The sequence below is a fragment of the Nannospalax galili genome, unplaced genomic scaffold, assembly GCF_000622305.1.
Source record: "Nannospalax galili isolate Female #2095 unplaced genomic scaffold, S.galili_v1.0 scaffold690, whole genome shotgun sequence".
Classification (NCBI taxonomy): domain Eukaryota; kingdom Metazoa; phylum Chordata; class Mammalia; order Rodentia; family Spalacidae; genus Nannospalax; species Nannospalax galili.
Window position 1 is genome coordinate 330,437 of NW_008329288.1, and position 19,819 is coordinate 350,255.

A 19,819-nucleotide genomic window follows, 5' to 3' on the forward strand; every position below is an offset into this window, starting at 1 on the left:
CACTCCTCCATATGTTCAGACTCTAAATACAAACTACGAAAACTGTATAACTAATGACAGGAAACTAATGTAATGTTGGAATTATATTTATTTTTAGGATATTACTTCCTCCTATAACCTTAATATAGCATGTGGTGCTTGTGTGCGTGCGTGTGTGTGTGTGTGTGTGTGTGTGTGTGTGTGTGTGGTGTGTGTATACAAACCCTAGTATGACATACTGGCATACATTTTATGTAGGTGGATGTTGAAGTCCTCCTGGATTGTCTGGAAGGTTAGGTGATTTGAGATATGAGAAGAGATGACATTTTAGCAGAAGAGGTAATTAGCATAACAGAGTCATTAGAGTGGCAGTGAAAGAAAGAGCTGCTCTACATTCCCCCAAAGTAATCAGGGTCCCCTAAAGTGGGACACAGGCAATGATACCGAAAGAAATTGAACATCCTCTCCCTCATTTTGTAGCTCCCTTGGGTCTAGATTGCCACAGAATGTGTATCTAGGGAGGGCTCTCTCTGTCTGCTACACTAAGCTACTTGCATTCTTGGAACTAAGTGACTCAACGAACAGGAAAAGCTGGTAAACATGTGAAGGGAGGAGTGGAGGAGCGGGAATGCTAAGAGGAAGAAATTGGGAAAATGGTCTCTCAACAGCAATTCAAAAGTCAAAAACTATTATGGGGAGAGTTCTTGAGAAGAAACTAATGTTTTTAAATGACTTTCCCCACAACTAAACTTTAATCAAAGACTTCACCTTATATTTACTTAATTTTGGTTGTTAGCCTGAGCCTTTAATGGCTGCGCTATCCCTCCAGCCCCTTCACCTTATATTTACTATCACATGTGAAGTCCTTTATCCTCTGAGCCTCAGATCCACCTTCTCCCCTCATTTGTCTTCTTCTCTCCTGCTATTACAATGAGCATTGCATCACCCACTTACTTAAATGCAAAGAAGTCATGCTTGGTTTCTCCTCTGCTTTCATCCCCACCAGCTTATTCATACACTCCAACCACCCCTTGTATAATATACCTTCTCCATGGTCCTTAGATTTGCCAGGTCACACCTTCCCCCTTGACCGGCTAACCTCCTCCTAATCCCCACTCATTCCTTCTCTGGCCACTCTAACCCTTCCATAATTCTCCCCTACTGTTTCTTCTTGTTTTCCATAGACTCTTCACATCTTGTAATTATTGAATCTATGTGGCATTTTTTTCTGTTGTTCTTAGAGCATCTACTAGAATGTAAGCTCCCAGAGGACAGATAGATGCCTTGTGGGTCTATTTCCACTGTTTTCTCCAGAGGCTACTGGAGATACCTCCCAGACCTTATAGGCTTTTGATGAGTAAACTCCAGCAATGAGTTTGAAAATAAAATATAAAAGTTATGTAATTATAAAGAAGTTTATGCTTTATAACTGTCAGAACAGATAACGTATTCCTGACGAGACCTAATTCATTTAACGGATAAGATCCACGTATAGCTGGCAGCATCTATTTGCACCTATCTGTACTGCCATAATTAATGCCAGGTTCTTAGAAGCAATCTGCTCCCTTAAGGAGGCAGAATCCGCTTTTAAATTTAATAAAGGCGGACTGAATAACAGAGAACTTGACTATATTGTCTCAAATTGCTCTCTAATTTTTTCACATTTGAGATTCTTTTCAAAATGACTATGGGATCACCAATAGGAAATGGTTGCCCTATATTTTGGCTTTATTAAGACTCTAAAAGCTGGGAACTTTTCCTTAAGCTAATTGTAAACAGAGAGCACATGCTTCATGAGGAGACAAATACTGCATGTGTGACCATGCATGTGTGGTGTGGTCATGATACCCCATCCTTGACCCAGTTGTGCCTCTGAGTACTGGGTTAAAATTCAAAGTTCTCTGTTAATCCAGGTGAGAACTATTTTTACTGAGCCTACCTGTGCTTTGCCATTCAGAACATAATTGAAAAGAAAATGTGCCTTAATTTTAGGTAAGTAGTCTAAAATATTAATTTCATGAGAGAGGGAGACAAGGTGTGTTTTGTTCATTGTTAATTTACCTGTCTGCACAAGGCACAGTATTTGCCACATTATAGATGCTCAAGGATGCCTAAAATCGAACAATTGCTATGAGATTGATTTTACCTTCTCTCCCTGGACCAATCCTTCCCCGACTCACAGTAAGCTCTGGCAAAATAAACACCTGTTGATTTTCCTCAAAAGCTTGGCTTCTGCCAAGACACAATTTTCCTATGGCTTCTGTTTCTCTAGCTAAGCTCTTTCTGGAAAATATTTCTCAGCAGCTTGAGTGGCTGCAAGGTTTATCTGCAGGCAGGTTTTTAAAAACAGCCCAAACAAACAAGGGGCCCAGAGACCTGACAGGATAGCTTACATGTACACAGCTCACAGGAGCATCCCACAAATCTGAGCCTTACAGGATCTTGAGGGAAGGAAAATATGCATTTCAGCTCTCCTCCCCATGGCACTTCCAGGGTTAACACTTTAAGTAGTTATCCCTGTACTCTTTTTGCTCTCAGATAACTCAGAAGGGGTTGGATTAAGAATGTCAGACTTGGCCTTTTGGTAATCCTCAGTGCAAAAGGCAGCAGAGTCAAATTTGAAGGAAAATGGCTAAAAGATATAGAGGTTCTAGGCAGCATGAGGAGCTGGCATTCCTCCATGCAGGGGAACATGCACATATTTCAAACCTTTTTCATCAAGTAGATGATTCGATAATTCCCACATGTTTGCATGCCTCCTCTGCTGAGGCTGCAGGAGGAGGAATCAAGGGGCATCCCAGATTCTTCCCCTTGGGACTCCCACAGCAAGAGGAAGGGTTCCAGATTTTCAGCCCTGCCTCTGTGGTCAATAGTCTGGGTTCAGAATCTGTTCCTGCCACTTACAAACTATGGGATCACAGACCAGTCACATAACCTCTTAGAACTTGTTTCTTCCTCGATTGCAGTTGTTCATGGCATCTACCTGACAGAGTTGCTGCTACAAGTTACCCAGAATAAGACTTCCTATAGAGCGTGCAGAGTAGCTGCTTACTAAAGATCATGCATGCTGCCACTGCCGTCTTCTTCCTCACCATCACTGTCCCTAACAATCCTCATTCCTCTCCCTTCACTTCCCAACACTATAATGTGGCAAGTTGGCAACATCATGTGGGGTACACCCATTGATCCTCTCTCCAGACCTTAATGTAAGATCTTGGCAGCCAGCTCCTGGACAACGATGCTGGCTCCTCTGGATCCAGACCTCCCACCCCACATTGCTTGTGATCGCTGCTTCCATTTCACCATGACTCTGGTTGCTTCTATGGTCAATATGGATGCCCCCCATTCCCTCTAAGCTTACACAATCTCTGAGTCCTTGGTTAGCCCTTTCTAACTACATTTGTCTTGCTTCACATGCCTGTTCTTCCTACGCTCTTCCCTATCAGCCCAGCTCTCCTACTCTGAATGTCTGCAACCCTTCATAGCCATTTGTCTCTTTTAGGGAATCAGATAATTAGACCAACTTACTCGTGATTTATGGTGAGTGCTAATTGGGCAGCAAACAAATCTTGTTTTCATTTATGTGGCCTGGAGGAACTTATTCAATTTTTCTGGGGCTCAATATGCAACACAAAAAATGGAACTGGTTATATATACCTTGAATGGTGATTTGAATGAGCTAATATGAGAACTCACACAGCACAGGGCTAGGTTTGGTTTTAAAAATTAGTAAATATCTTTTTTGCCTGAGCAAGATCCTTTATATTTCTTTACGTGTGTCATGAAACAGGAAAAATGTTGCCACATGCCCTCAGTCCATGGTGCTTAATGCCCACCTGTGACTTCATGGATAAGCCATACTGATCCCTGCAAATCTTTTCCTATCTCAGTTAGTGTGTTTGTCTAACTGTTATTATGGTGGTGGAGGTAGTAACAATGGTGTGTGTGCATTTGTGGGGAAGGGAGAGAGAAGGGGAAAGGGAAGGAGAAGACCCAGGAATTCTTGGCCATTCGTGTGGTAGACACATTCCTACATGTAAAATCATTAGAACTTTCTACAATCTTAAAATTGACTTCCAATTTCAAGATGTCACAAAGGCTAAAGTTCTGCCACATGGGAACATTCTCAAGTGGGTTAAGCTTTGGACTCACCCAGCAGTTCTCTTTGAAATACCAGAGCCTTGTACAGAGGTCACTTGTGTTATAATGTGAATGCAATTTCCAGGAATGTTTCCCTCTCCTTCAAAGGCTATGTGGGAAGTGAGTTTCTATATGTGAAGAAATAACCAGCTGTGCACTTTAGACAAACTTACCCCAGGCCTCCTGAGTAAAATTATTCATTACAAAGGACTGTCTTTGTTTTAAAGTATTGTGCATGCCAGGCATACTGTCATATGTCTGTAATCCCAGCACTTGGGAGGCTGAAGCAGGAGGAGCAGAAATTCAAGGTCATATTAGACAATATAGCAAGTTCAAGGTTAGCCTTGGTTACATAAGACTCTATCTTGATGAAAAGGAGAAAGGAAGGGAAGGAGGGAGAAAGAGCAGAAGGGAAGAAGGAAAGAAGAAGCTACGCTATCACCATAAGTTTTCCAAAGTGGTTCATTCTCAGCCTCTGAATCGTCAAGGCTGTGAGAAGGCTGGGTGTGGGCCACTCACATCAACCCCAGAATTTCTATTAAATCCTAGCTTTCTTGCCAAATGACAGATCATGTCTCTACATCTAAAACTGTAGTTATTGGCATGAAAATCAGTATCCAAAGTCATGGTGCCTACGTCTGCTGCACACACCGAGTAGAGAATGGTATTTGTAGAAAAAAGAACATTCTAGAGGAAGAACTTTCCTAAATTAATCTGAGTGAGCATTCAGACTTCTGTAAATCAGGCTGGTGCTGCCTTACACTGTTGTCACTAGCTTGTTTCCTAAGCACATTTAAACTAGAGCTTTCCCATTCTTTTATGTGTATTGATTTCTATGATTAGTGGTGATTTAAAGAGTCTCAAGCAGTTGTCTCAGAGAGGGCTCCTAGTTTAGTTTCCTATTGCATGGAAGCAATTTACCCTACATTTAGCAGCTTTAAATAACCCAGAGGCCTTATATCACTGCTCCAGCCCTTGGAACACAAGCCTAGTTAGCTGGGTCTTCTATACTGGTTGCCGCAAGGCTGAAATCAAGGTCCTGGCAAGTACTGGCCTGGGGCTCCTGGTTCTCCTTCCCTCCCACAGGCTGGTGGGAGAACTGGGTTCCTGCATCTATTGGTCTGAGGCTCTCTGCTCTAAAGGCCTCTCACTGTCGCATGACACTTGGCCCTCTCTATGGCATAGCGGTTTTCTCTTTCGTGGCAAATGAAGAATGTTTTCTGCTGTTTCTATACCCAGGAAAGGGAAAAGTCTTGCCCAGGACCAGAGTTATTCTACAGAATCTCACTTCTAACAGTGGATTATCATGAATCCACTGAGAGAGGCTATGCTTGCACCCACAAATATTCTGGCTTTTGCTATAAATGTAGCACTGTTAGGGCCCTGGTATCCTTAGGCCCTGCTCACAGCAAGGGGAAGGGATTGCAAGATTCATAAAACAGGAGGCAGAATCTCAGGGTCCAGCTTAGGAGTCCATCCATCACATCCTCCTTTCTGGATTTGTCTATTGATTTGATCTGCCAGTTTGTTAGAATAAAATCAAGTTAAACATTCTTGATAAGCTTACTACTAAGGTGCTTCAAGCAGGTTTCCTGACTCCCCATGTCTCATTTTTCACCCACCAACCTCTATTCATGCACATAGTCCACTGATTCTGTCAGAGTCCTCCAGGTCCCATTCTACTTCTCCTAAGAAAATGACGCCCACTGAAGTTGATCCATGTTCACACAATGGCTCTCATCTCATTGCCATATTGGCTGATTTGAATGGCTACATCCCAGGTGTCTCTCCATCTTAGTAGATCAAAAAATAGCTTAATTCCTGAGGTGGTGGTGGCACATGCCTTTAATCCCAGCACTTGGGAGGCAGAAGCTAGCAGATCTCTGTGAGATCAAGGCCAGCCAGTGAGTTCCAGGCCAGCCTGGGCTACAAGGAGGAGACCCTGTCTCAAAAAGGGGGCGGGGGGAGAAGGGAAGGGAAGGGAAAGAGAGAAAAGGAGGGGAGGGGAAGGGAGGGGAGGAGAAGACAGGAGAGGAGAGGAAAGAAGAAGAAAATAGGTTGGGTCATTTATAATCAACGCAAGTTTATTGTACACAGTTTTGCAGTCTGGGAAGTCCAAGATGCAAACACTGGCTGATTTGGTGTCTGCTGATGGCTGCTCTTTGTGTGTAATGGGTGCCACCTGCTCTTTTCTCTCCTGCTGGAAGAAGGGAACATGGAGGACTCACATGGTGAGGGAAAAGCTGATCTCTTCAACTCTTTTTGTTTTTAAACAGCATACATTTTAGTTTTTCTTTGAAACTTCGTGCATATCCCTTCAGCTCTTATAAGGGCCAATCACATTCAAAAGGATGAAACTGTCATGAATGAATCACCTCCCCAAATGCCCCTATCTTAATATTATCATGCAAGGCATTACGTTCCAACATGTGAATTTAGAGGGAACCAATATTTAAGCCACAGATTAAAAGTACAAATAACAGCCTATGCATGAAAGTTTGTCACAAATTCAAAGCTCAAGCTGGGTGTGGTGGTGCACACCTTTAATCCCAGCACTCAGGAGGCAGAGGCATGTGAATCTTTGTGAGACTGAGGCCAGCCTGGTCTACACAGCATGTTCCAGGACAGCTGGGGCTATAGGAAGACTTCGTCTCAAAAGGCTAAAATGAGAAATGTACATACAGTGTCTGAACATCAATGCATGTGTATACCTGGGTGCTGCTTGGCAAGGAACACAGTGCCAGACAGACGAGACCTCCCTTTGAGTGGTTGGTGAGAGTGGTCCAGGAGACTCTCAAAATAATACAGGCTATTGCCAAACCTCTTGGTTATCTCCCATAACTAGTAAAGACCCTATTACTGCTGAAGATAGGACATACTTTTAATACAGGGCTTGGAGCAATGGAGCAAGAACTGACCTGGAAGCCTACTACCAAAGTTTTGCTATCATAATGCTAGATAATAATATGCAAACTGACAAGGGAGAAAAACAATCCATGGTCCAACCTAGTTCTAAAATCTAATAACCATAATACCAGCATGGCAAACTACCTCTACTGGTGCAGTAGTGGCACCAGTTGATCTGGGGGCAATCAACAGCTATCTAATTGAACTTAAAACCCTTTCAATGGGAGTGAACTCATGGGTGGTACTAAAAGCTCAGTAAAATACACATGGCAGGACAGGACACAAATTACAGAGAAAATCCTATCTCTTTCGTATCTCTAGACAAATGAAATTTCTTACCATATGCTAAATATGGATCCTTATATTTACAGACATGCATACCATACACCACTCATCAAAGAAGCTTATTTTTGCAACAGATTGAGGCTACTGCAGAATTCCACAACTGGTCAGACACAGAGAATATATGTCTGAGAGATGCCCAGTACTAGGTGACACATCTACAGTTGAACCTCTAAGGCTCATAGAACATAGTGGAACAAGCAATAGAGAGAAAACTAATACATCCCTCTCACAAGTAAAGCTTCCTTATACAACGGAGTGTGATGCACACAGAAGGCCACAACTGGCCAAGTTTTAAAGAATAAAAGACTTCGGAGTATGTATCCTTGGATAGGACTCCTATATTGAACCTCATCAATACATGGCTTAGAGACCATTCTGGAAGAGGGGGTGGAAAGATAGTAAGAGCCAGGGCTGGTTCATGAACACAGGGAAACAGAGGCTTTCAGGTCACAGGAAGCTTGCACATGTGAACTTGTGGCATTGAGCATAGGACCCATGCCAACTCACTTAAAACAAGGGCGAGAGGGGACAAGAGAAATGGGTGGTAGGCCAGCCCTAGACTAAGAATTATTGGAGACTAATTGCTACTGGATGATGGGAAGTATGCCTTATATACGCTCTCTAGATGGCCTGACTAGATTCCAGTGGATGAATTTTACACTGAAGGACATCTGGGTACAAATGCTTGACTGGATAGGACTTAACATGTATGGTAGAATACATGAGGTCTGCTGAGGGGTTGGGGGGACATAGATGGGGGAGGGGGCCTAAATTTGGTTAAGAACTGTTGTATGAAATTACATAAGCCCATTAAAAAATTTTTTTTTTGTCTTTTTGAGACAGGGTCTCCCTGTAGCCCCAGCTGTCCTGGAACTCAATATGTAGTCTGGGCTGGCCTCGAACTCACAGAGATCCGCCTGCCTCTGCCTCCCAAGTGCTGGGATTAAAGGCATGTGCCACCACGCCCAGCCTTAAAAATATTTTTTTAAAGACAAAAAAAAATCATTAAATAAAACATGCCTTATGTGTTCTATTATAGCAAATGCAGTTTTATAATGGTCTGGAAGCAATCACCTGAGTTTGCAATTCTTGGATCTCATGAAGTTCCTGCCTAATGTTTAAAAAATGCAGCACAGACTTCTGCCCAAGGGTCACTGTTCTCTTCCTAGCCCTGGTTCCACTGCTCAACCCTTGCTCACAGCCTACCAGAAACCCTGTCCAAGTCACTCAGATGACCAACTTGTGGCCTAGAGACCTAAGATCTTGCTGCAGAATGGAAGAGGTAAGAAGTCTACTCAGACCCTGGGTTGGGCTTAGAATGCTGGAAAAGGGCACCCCAGTGGTTCAGGAGGGTGTTGAAATCCCCTCCTAGCTTCCAGAAGTGCTCTGTACTCTCACTGAGGCCCTCACAACTGTGGAGGACAAGAGTAGGCTGGCCAAAGCAAGCTGCCTAGGTGGAGGCCGCTGTTGTCTCAGGGCAATGGTAAGCCATTTCATAGAGTAGCAATATGAAATGAATGAGAAAATGAATGTTGAGTGCATATTCTGGGGTTTAGTGTAGAACGGTTTGCTAGTATAAGTTAATGTTTAGTATTTTCAGATGCCTGTGGATTGAGAAATAGAGAAATGGATGGACACATTGCCCCCTTTCACCAGCATCTGGCACCACCAGATCAAATCCTTCTTGTGCACTCCTGAATTTTTCTACCGTCTTCTCAAGCCTAAAAGCAAACAGAGAGGGAAATGGGCAGACAAGTTGTTGTGTTTGCAAATCAGCTTCTCTATGCAGGGATGGTATGTTCTAAACCATGCAAGTCAAATTAAAATCCCTACATATGCCCCTGCTTTAAATGGAGCCTGCCTGATCAAACCACTGATCACTGACATGGACAAAACACACAGCTCACAGTGTCTGACATCTCAGATTCCTTCTTCCTTTGACCTGTACACATCCCTTGTCTCTTTGAACCCCTCATCCTGTTTGTGGGTTAGCATTAATTACAGAATAAATCAAGAATATATGCTAATCTGGGGGATCTTGTCTTTGAAATGCTTCTCTCTGACTTCCCCGTTTGCAGAGAGCACTGTGAAGAAGGCAAACACATCCTCAGCTGGCAGACTTTGTCTTCCTTACAATTTAGGTGTGATCTATATTCAAATGACAGTTTAATGAGCCTTTTCCTATTTCCAGAAACCTTATCACATCATTAAAGCGTAGAAATGAATAATACATCTAGCAGTTGGATTAAGCTGAACTTGAGACCTGATGCATCTTCAAAGGGGGGGAAATGGAGCAGAGGCAGAATCAAGGGCTGTTGAGCTAAAGAGAAGGGGTTAAGTGAAGTGGGCAGGAGGGGCTATTTTTGTTCTCATGCATCAGCAGCTTAGGTAAATGCCACTAGTATTTTTCAAAGTCTTAAAGTGGCATATCTATTTCTCTGGGCATGGGCTAGGAGAGAATTTTGGAAAATTATCAGTCAGCCATTGTGCTGAGAATGAATGACATCTCCGGGAGTGACTGCAAGTCACTATTTTGCTGTCCACCAAATAATGTCCTCTAAGGGTAGAAAAGCTCTGAGGTCCAAATTGCTGCTCTGTCTCCTAGTGACAATGTGTCCTTGGGTTGAGGGCTTTGACTTCTTTGAGCCTCAGTTTTCCCATCTATTAAATGAAAATAGCAAATATACCCACTTTGAAGGATTTGGGGCAAGAGTCAAGGTGGCACCCTAGATTGTATTATTAACATGATCTGAGAACGGACTTCACCCCCCCTCCCCACCCTAGGACCACTCTCCAGCCTCAACTCTCCAGTTTCTCCTTCTAGGAGCTGCTGTTATATCTCAAAGTCCAGTGGAAATGTTCTCCATCTTCCCTGATAGCCTCACTGGGTCAAGTGCTTCCTTCTCCCAGCATCCCCATTGACCTTGACATGCTGTTCTGATCATATTAACACTTGGCTAAGATTTTGTACTCCTTTAAATATGTTGCTTGAGTGAGTCCAGATTCATTTTCTTTTCCTTCTGGATATGTAAGTATACAGAGGCAAACAGCACATGTCCAGGTGGCGTCAGGATCCTGCACAATGAAGACACATGTACATGTTGGTCACATGAAGCTCCTCAGTGGCCCAGAGCAAAGCCTTTACATAAAGATGGTCAGGGTGGCTTTCACTCTAACCTCTATCAGGCCTCACCCAGAAAGCGCATGCGAGTGGCAAGTTGAATCATTTCTTGTTTCATAAGCCCTAGAGAAAGGATCATCTGGACAGTGCTGTATGAATGACTCCTCCACAGCTCCACAATGGTGGGGACACAGAATCAGTCTGGTTCACTTCATGGCATTTCTCCCATTTCCCCACCCTGAATCCCCTGAACCACTGTCCTGAGGTCCTATATTTCAGTCCCCTGCAGGTCTAATTATTTCTTCAAACTGACTGTCATCTCTCTTCCTAAGGAAATAATCTAACAATGTTAATCTCTTACTTTGTGTCTCTTTTTTCCCCTAATGAAGGAGTTTATACAAATAAGGTACAAGTTAGGAAACACTCCATACTCTGGTCCCAGCTCTTCTTTAGCTTTCTTTCCCTCACTTTCCCACGGGAATGCTACCCTGGAGCCACCCCTCCCCCATGCCACTGTATCCTACAGCCAGTGTTCCTTCCATTGCATCAATCCTATCATGCCTCTCTTCTCACAAGACCACAATGGCTCACTAGCAAGTCCTCTATAGCAGGTCTGTGCCTTACAGAGTCTCTCCTGGAAATATACCCAATACAAAACCACCATGCACAAGTTCACATTGAAAAAATGTACAAAGATATTCACAGCAGAGTTATTTGCAATAGTACCAAACTGAAAAGTCTAAGTGTACACAACAGAATAATATATAAACTGTGTGATGTTCACATAAAAAACACTATATGGCCATGATAATAAAATTTCTATTTACAGCAATCCCAATGAGTCTCACAAACATAATTTTGAGAAAAAAATCAACCACCAAAGTGTTGACACATATGTTTGAAACATATGATTCCATTTGTGTGAGGAAGGGAGTCAGAAGAAGCAAGGCAGTGCTACCCTTGAGGAAAGTGACAATTAGAAGTGGCTGGACTATATTAAATTGTGTCTCCCTCAAAAGAGGCCCAAATCCTTACTCTGGATACTTGTGGCTATGAGCCTACTTGGAAAATAAGGGATTTGAAAATATCTTAAAATATCTCTTTTGAGGTTAGATCTTGAATGTCTCACCCCCCAGGCCTATGTGTTAAAAGCTTGGACACCAGCCTATGACCTTTTTGAGAAGTGCTGGAACCTTTAGGGCCAAGTGGAAGGAGGTTGGGTCACTGGAAGTATTCTCTTAAGGGGATACTGATCTCTCTCTCTCTCTCTCTCTCTCTCTCTCTCTCTCTCTCTCTCTCTCTTTTCCAGGCCACTATGAAATAAGCAACATCTCTGTCAGGATGTCCTGTCCTGTCACAGGCCCACAGGACCAAGCCAACCAACCATAATGCAAAGCCTCCAAAACTGTGAGTCAAAATGAGTCCTGCCTCCTAGATTGTGTTTGCCTCCTTCGACATCTCTTCATCTTTATCTTGTTGCATTAACCAGTAACAAGAAAACAAGGCGTGCATGATGGCATGATGATATCATTGTGATCTGGTGACTAACGTTCTTGTAAGAGAAAAGAGGGAGAGTTGAGACACATAGGGTAAGACCATGTGCAGACGGATGCAGGGACTACGGCAAGGCACCGATAAGCAGAGCAATGAGGAGGATTGATGAAAACCACCAGATGGTAAGAGGAAAGTGTGGAGCACACTCTCCCTCAGGACCTCCAGGGAGGAGGTGCTCCCTACCAGCACCCTGACTACAGACATCTGGCCTACAGAACTGGAAGAGTGAATTTAAGTTGCTTTAAGCTACTGCATATTTTAACAATTTGCTGTATCAGCCACAATAAACTAATAAGGGCTACTAAAAGTCAACTAAGGTTCTAGGATTTTTAAATCTATGTGAGTGCATTAAGCTCAGAAAAACTCATTGAACTGTACAATCTTTTTTTTTTGGTCTTTTTGAGACAGGGTCTCCCTATAACCCCAGCTGTCCTGGAACTTACTATGTAGACCAGATGTAGACCAGGCTGGCCTTCAACTCACAGAGATCCGCCTGCCTCTGCCTCCTGAGTGCTGGGATTAAAGGCATGTGCCACCACACCCAAGCCTGAACTGTACAGACTTTTATGTGTGTGTGTGTGTATGTATGACTTCAAAACAGTAAAGATGCACATATGTATATACATACTATCTATGTATATATGCATATATAATTTCTCTTTATTACACTTTGAAAGAAGCTCTATTATCATAGCACAATAGTGAGGATAAGATGGGTCATTACATAGTAACAAAAGATCCCTTCAAAACCCTTAACAATAAAGGATGACACTTCATCCATGAAATATGTCTTTGGGGGCTCAACTCTTATCTCTGTTTCATATCATCTTCACAAAACATCAGTTTTAATTCCTACGTGAAACTTTTGCAGAATTCTCCAGGCATATACGTGATACATCAGAAGCATCTCCAATTATATGACTTTATTTTGGCCACTTGCTTGCATGTTTATTTGGGGTACTAGGTGTGAATGCACAGACTGTGAGAATATCACCTATATGGAGTGAGCTTAATGACTGGAAGCATATATTTTATATCAGACTCTGTCAGACAGATTGGTGTTTTAATTCCATCTCCAGTGGCCTCAGACATCTTAATTCCACATAGCTTCACATTTCCCCCTTTGTGAAATATACTACTACTATTAGCCTTGTGTGGTTATGAAGATAAAAGATCTAAAAATAGGCAAAATTGAAAAACAGTACAAAGTACATATAAAGTACTCCATAAATATTAGATATTTACTTACTATTGTTGCATACTTACCACATACTTGGCTTTTATATGGCTCTAGGGTTAAAGACAGTGATAACAAAGATGAGACTCTTAGAATAGACTATTCATGTTAATGTAAATAGCTATTATTTACATGCTCAGTATAAAAATAATGAGTACTGCATATAAACACAGTGCTGAGCATACAGAAGTCCCATGGTATAGTACACGCATGGTAACCATCTTTTTCTCTAACTCACAGATTAGTCTCAGTTTCTTGCCCTTATCAGATGCTCCTTAATACATATTTTCTACTTTGATTCTCATTTTCTCATGAGTCATTCCATTAAAGACTACTTCTTCTGGGTGAGTGGCTGAACCTAATGTCAGCACTACCTACACAATAATCCATGTTAGCAGACGCCCTATCTATGAGGAAATGTAAAGCCGTGATGTAGGGAAATTATTCATCTCATGTTTTTGTTGAAGAAGCAAAACACACAGTAAATTAAACCTGGTCTTCTTGAAATTCTGCATTTCAAGGAATTGTGATAGGAGCCGGGGAGCACACTTCGAACACTGTGGCATTAATTATTCAGTCATTCTGAATAGGTTTCAGTTGCATTACATGGGAAAACATAAGAGCCCTCCAGTGGCCAAATAATCCCTCTCAAATCCCAAGGGTTGTTCGCTGCAGACAGCATCTCCAATGAAATGAAATGCCTGCTTCATCTTCTAGAAGGAAAGAAAGAGGGCAAGACCTATTAAAGTTCACTTTCCCATTTTAAAAATGAATTTTCTTTGATCTCAAATACTCAGGTTTTAAGAAAATTGTTATGTCTTAAAGGAAAGACCACCCCTCCTTTCTGAAAGCTAACCATTGCAAATAACACTTCTTTCTTAAAAACTGAGAATTTACTAAAGGCCCAACATTATGTACGACTTTGGGGAAGAAAATGGCGTATTGTGGGGGTAGGTAAAAAAGTAGAACACACACTCTCTATCTTCAAATGACTCATAGACTGATGAGGAGACCAGATTAACTAATTTAGAGAGTAGAATGATCTTTTATAATGCTAATCTTGATCTTTCTTTCTTGTTAGAAGCCACACTTGATTCTCTCTTCAAAGAATGTCTCATACAAGTAAATACAATTTCATCTGCTACTTACTAAGGGCAGTTATTTTAGCAGGTATGGGGTGGAGGGTAAGGTAGTCATGTCTTTTGCTTTCTTGTCATTATACCCTATAGGGAAGGGTAACAACAAATAGACTACTATAAAAAAGGATGACAAATGCTGGCATAGGATTAATATAGGAGAGATGAGGGCACGGGGGTGTGGGGGGAACATCTAGCCAAAGCTGAGGAGGGAAAGTAGTTAGGGGTGACTTCCCCGAAGAAATGACTACTGCTTAAACAAAGATGCAACTGACACCTAGGTGGTGAGGTTGAAGGCAGAATCTTCTAGAAAGAAAGAGGGAATGGGGAACACTCATTGTGAGGATGGGGGCTGAGGGGCTAAGAGATATTGAAGGGGAAGGGCATAGGAAGGGTAGAGGCAAGAGCCAGGCCTGTGAACAGCAGTTGCTGTTAATCACATTGCCTGTCGTCTATTGGCTTTATGTCTGAGCACCTCTGAAACACATTCTTTCACTGTCTCCCAAGTCATAGCACTGTTTCATCAGAAATTATTTGTGTTTTAATTTTTATTTTTATTCCAATTGTTGCTAAAATTTCCTCCTATCCTCAGCTTAGCTCCTTGGTGCTAACCAGGTTTAGTTCTCGTCAAAACCAAAACCAAAACCAAAAGACAAACACCTCTCTCTATCCTCCTTTCATGTCATCATTTTTGTGAGACATGTTTCTTTCTGTAACCCAGGTTGGCCTGAAACTCACAGCAATCCTCCTGCCTCAGCTTCTCAAGTGCTGAGATGACAAATGGGCACCAACATGCGTGGCATGTGACCATTTCGGATCACTTCAGTATTACATCGCATACTCTTCTTTTCTTGACACTCAAGCAATGTCATGGGTTAGCCTCTTTGCTGTGTGCAGCTAGATCCTAGAAGGAAGATAATGGGGCCTGGCCCAGGCAGGGAGGCAACACCATGAAATTTCTAGAGGTCCATCAACAGTGACATCTCAGCCATCAGAGCAGAGCACATGACCACTTTTCTCACATGACCACTAGATGTGAGAATCTGCACAGGAAGACATTCGAAGAGAGCAACTGAACATGACAGACTGTACAGGAGATGGGGGCAAGGTTGGGCTGGAATTTGTCACTGATGAAAACTATTCTGAGACCTGGACTTCGCTGTGAAATAACCTTCCTGGCCCATGCCAAGCTGTAGAAGCCCTTCAAAATGAATTCATCCACTGAGACACAAGAAGGGGTAACCCCTTCTTCAGATTCCATGTGGCTGTGCAGAAAACCCTCCCAGCGCCCAGCCAACTTTATCCCAGTGGTTATTAAACCTTCTCATGCTTCACTGGCATCCAGAAAATGACCCTGGCAGTCAATATGGGGAAAAAATGGATCTTGAAGAGAAATAAACATGCTGTCTCTTTCATTACAGAAGAAAACACTTGGCAGGGATGATCAAGAAGGCTAGAGCTTTAAGCCACATTAGCCTGAAGGGTCAAGATGGCAGGGTCACCCATCCATACTTGTGCAGGAAGTAATTTAGGCCTAACAATTTTTTGCTCAGTAGAGGGCAAATCTAGCAATTTCCATCAGCCAGGACTACATGTTACCTGCTCCTAGATGGCTGATGAGTGATTGTCACAGATAACAGGGATATGGACTTCAAAAGGAAAAATAAACACATGATTTTTAATTGAGGAGGATTTTATAACCACAAACAGCTCATGGACATGGTAGGTCCTTAAAGTTAAATGCAAGTTGAGCTAGTTTTAATGTTCCCTTCTCACAACTTTTGGGTTCTTTCAGGATAAATTCTCAGTGTTAGGGCTGGTTTGATCTTCATTCAAAAGATTGGGCGGGATAAAGGCTATGTAGACTCCAAGCAAGACAGTCTGTGTGTCGCTGCCTTATCCAAGATACTAGGGACTAAATGTTGTGTCAACTGCATCATCCAATTGTCCTTTTCTTACTCTCCCAACATTTTGTTTTGAAACTGTAAGAACACTTGGCTTGAGATTTAGCTTCTTATCAATTTTTAAGTACATGATGCACTATTAAGTACAGACACAACACTGTACAACCAGTGTTAAGAACTTACTCATCTAATAGGACTGAACATTTTCACCTTTTAACAACTCTCAATTTTCTAGTTCCCTCTCCTCCATCCCTGACAATAGACATTCTACTGTTCTGATGATTTTTGAAGAAATAATAGGGCTCAACAGCAAAAAAATTGAAACACAATAAAATAATTAAAATTGGGCAAAGAAATTAGAAATTTCTAGAGAAGATGCAGGACCAACAGGTATATGAAAATAGTCACTATCATCATGGGAAATCTTTCCTTTAGTTTCTTAGCTCATCTTGAGGCCAAAGGAGAAAGAGAGAGAAGTGCTGGATCTATCTCCCAATCCATTTCTCATGGAGCCACACCCACATCCCCCAGGAAGAACTGCCCATTCACAGTTGAAACCTAACCACAGTTGGACATAATATCTATTTCCAGATGTTTCCATACTTTCAGCTCCTTCCTGGCTTTCACACTGCAGCCAGGTCCCGTCCAGAGACCAAAGAGTGGCTGGCAGGGTTACCCAGACAAGGATGCTCACCAGAGCCATTCACATGTCTGCTCAGAGCCATGCCTGGCCTTCCCTCTCCTAGGGTTCTACAGGTCAGAGCCCAGCCAGGCCATGTGATTAAGTATTCAGGAGGGAAGTTTGCCTACTCCCAGGCATTCAGGACCATTCAGGGAATCTCAAAACAGCAGACTGCTGACCTATGGCCAATACTGGGAGCAAATTAGGTCTGATTTCACCTTTCTCCATGGGAAAGCCTTCTGTCCTAGAGGCTAGAAACTAAAAATAGCCTTTGACTCATGCTGACTACCCCTACATGCCAACTCATGTGCATCTTCCAGTGTGAGGCCCAGACAAGACACAGAAATAAAGAAAGATGCTTTAGGTTTCACCTTTTGGCACAGATCACATCATTAAGCCCACGACTTTGAAGACACCCAAGCACCTTGTCCATGTCCTTAACCTGTTATTTCTCTTCTGTGTCCTGAGGTACAAAAGCCAGGGCTGGAAACTTTTCATGTGGGTTTGGTGGGTCCTCATTCCTGCAGAGATACGACTGTCTTATTCTGTTTTATGCAGCTATAACAGATACCACAGACTGTGTGCCTTATAAAGAAAAAAAGTATCTTTCACAATCTAGAGGCCGGGAAGTGCCATGTCTAAATGATAGCATCCAGTGAAGGCATTCATTCTGTGTCATCCATTGGAGAAAAGCAAAAGGAGGAAGGGGGCTGGGGTGTAGCTCATGTAGAGTTATTACTCAGCATGTGGGAGGTACTAGGTTTGAACCCCAGCAACACAAAAACAAATAAATAAGTAAATAAAAAGGGCAAGAGGAGGCTGAACCTGTCTCTTTTGACAAGCCCATTCTTGCAATAACTAACTGACTCCTAGAACTATGATTTTAATCTCATTTCTGATGGTAGAGTCCTCATGACCTAATCCCCTTTGTAGGGTTGAACCCCAACACTTGTTGCATTGAGATTATATTTTCACCACCTGTTGGGAGATGTATTTAAACCAAAGTATTCTACCCTGACCCCCTTTCATGGCCTTCCATACAATGCCAATTATACTTAACTCCATCCCCACAGAAGCAAAGGTCTTTACTTGTTCCAGCGTCAAATGAAAGCTCCAAAGCCCCCAGTCTCATGCAGATCAACCATGGGTGAGGTCCAGGCATGACTCATTCTGAGGCACATTCCTATCCAGAGGAGAGCCCTTGACATGAAAACAAGTTGCATACTTTCGGTGGGATTCTCATAGGCTAGATATCCCCATTCCAAAAAAGAAAACCAGACAAGAAAGGGCTGGCCTGCCCCAAGTCAGCTGATAACCAACAGAGAAAACAAGACCGAGTCTCTTACTTTTTCATTTTATTACTACATACTACTGTACCACAGGGTGTGATGACATTTCCATATATGTATATGTTCTTTGATCATATTCACCCTATTGCTCTTTTACACTCCTATCCTCTTTTCCTTCTACCCCTCCCATATCCCTGGTAGCCTCCATTGTTAGTTTCATGTCCTATCCAGAGCTTCCACATATGAAGAAAAATATGTTATTCTTGTTGTGAGATTGGCTTACCTCATTTAACAGGACAATCTCCAGTTGCATCTGTCCTCTGAAAACAACCTAATTTCATTCTTCTTTATGGCCGAATAAAATTCTACTGTGTGTATATATCACATTTTCTTTATCTGTTCATCTGTTAATGTTGATTTTGTCTTTGAAATTTATCAGTATGTTCATATCTTACCAATTTAAGAAGGTATAAAAGCCATGTATGGGGCTTTAGAAAATTATGTCATGTGTGTTCATGAGATTTGCTGGTTTCCCCAAATGTCCTGCTATGACAGTTTCTGCTAAGCAGCCCCTCTGCTCCTATGGCAGCTTTTTCCTCTAACAACAAAGTCCGTTGCATTGGTGAAAAGTTATCATAAATGTAGGTTATGAAGACAGCAGTACGGACAAGTACTAGCATGGAAATGAATCCATGTATGTGCCACTGCATCTCAAAGACAGGAGAGCCTCTACTTTCCTTTAGAATATTCTAAAGGACCTTAGTGAAAATATAAGCATGAAAGTTAGAGTTTCAAACAAGTAATTTTTAAAATTTTAGGTAAGCATACAAAGCAATGGGTTTCATTATAGAATTTTCATATCTATATGCCATTATGCTTTGTTCTAATTCATCCCTGTCCCCTGTTGACTGGTTCTTTTCCTCAATCTCAATAGCTCCCCCTTCTTTCATGTCACATTATAGTGTTACCTTCTATTTTCCACCCTCCTTTAAGATCTCTTCCTCCCCTTTTTCAAAGCTGAAGGATCATCTCCTTTGACTGCAAGTCCTGTACTCTAGACACACTTGAAGAGAGGATGCAAGTCTTCAAAGCTTCAGACCGGTAGGTTAAGCTCACACTTCAGCTACCTTGGGTTGGGGTCTGGTGCCTGCAGCTATTGTAGGCTTTAGTTGCTCTGTGGTTCTTTAGCTCTGTAGTTTGTGCTGTCCTACTCCCATCGCTCCACTGTGCACTGCTCCAATGGGGTTCCCTGCAGTGCATAGCTTGAAGCAAGTTTCTTTAGGCTGTCTGAAATCTAGGCAATGCTTACTGTGACTTCTAGCTCTTGACTTCTGTACATCTGAGGAGCTGGCTTACATAGATGCCACCAAGTCTTATAGCTTATGTCCTCCAGAGCTGTGTCTAGGCCTGTGTGGGCCATGATTGTGACAGCTTAGGGATGCTGTACTGAATACAGGAGGCAAAGACCCAACACAGCTCTGGGCATTGACCCTGTGAATGTAAACTGGGGCCCATCTCCTGAAAC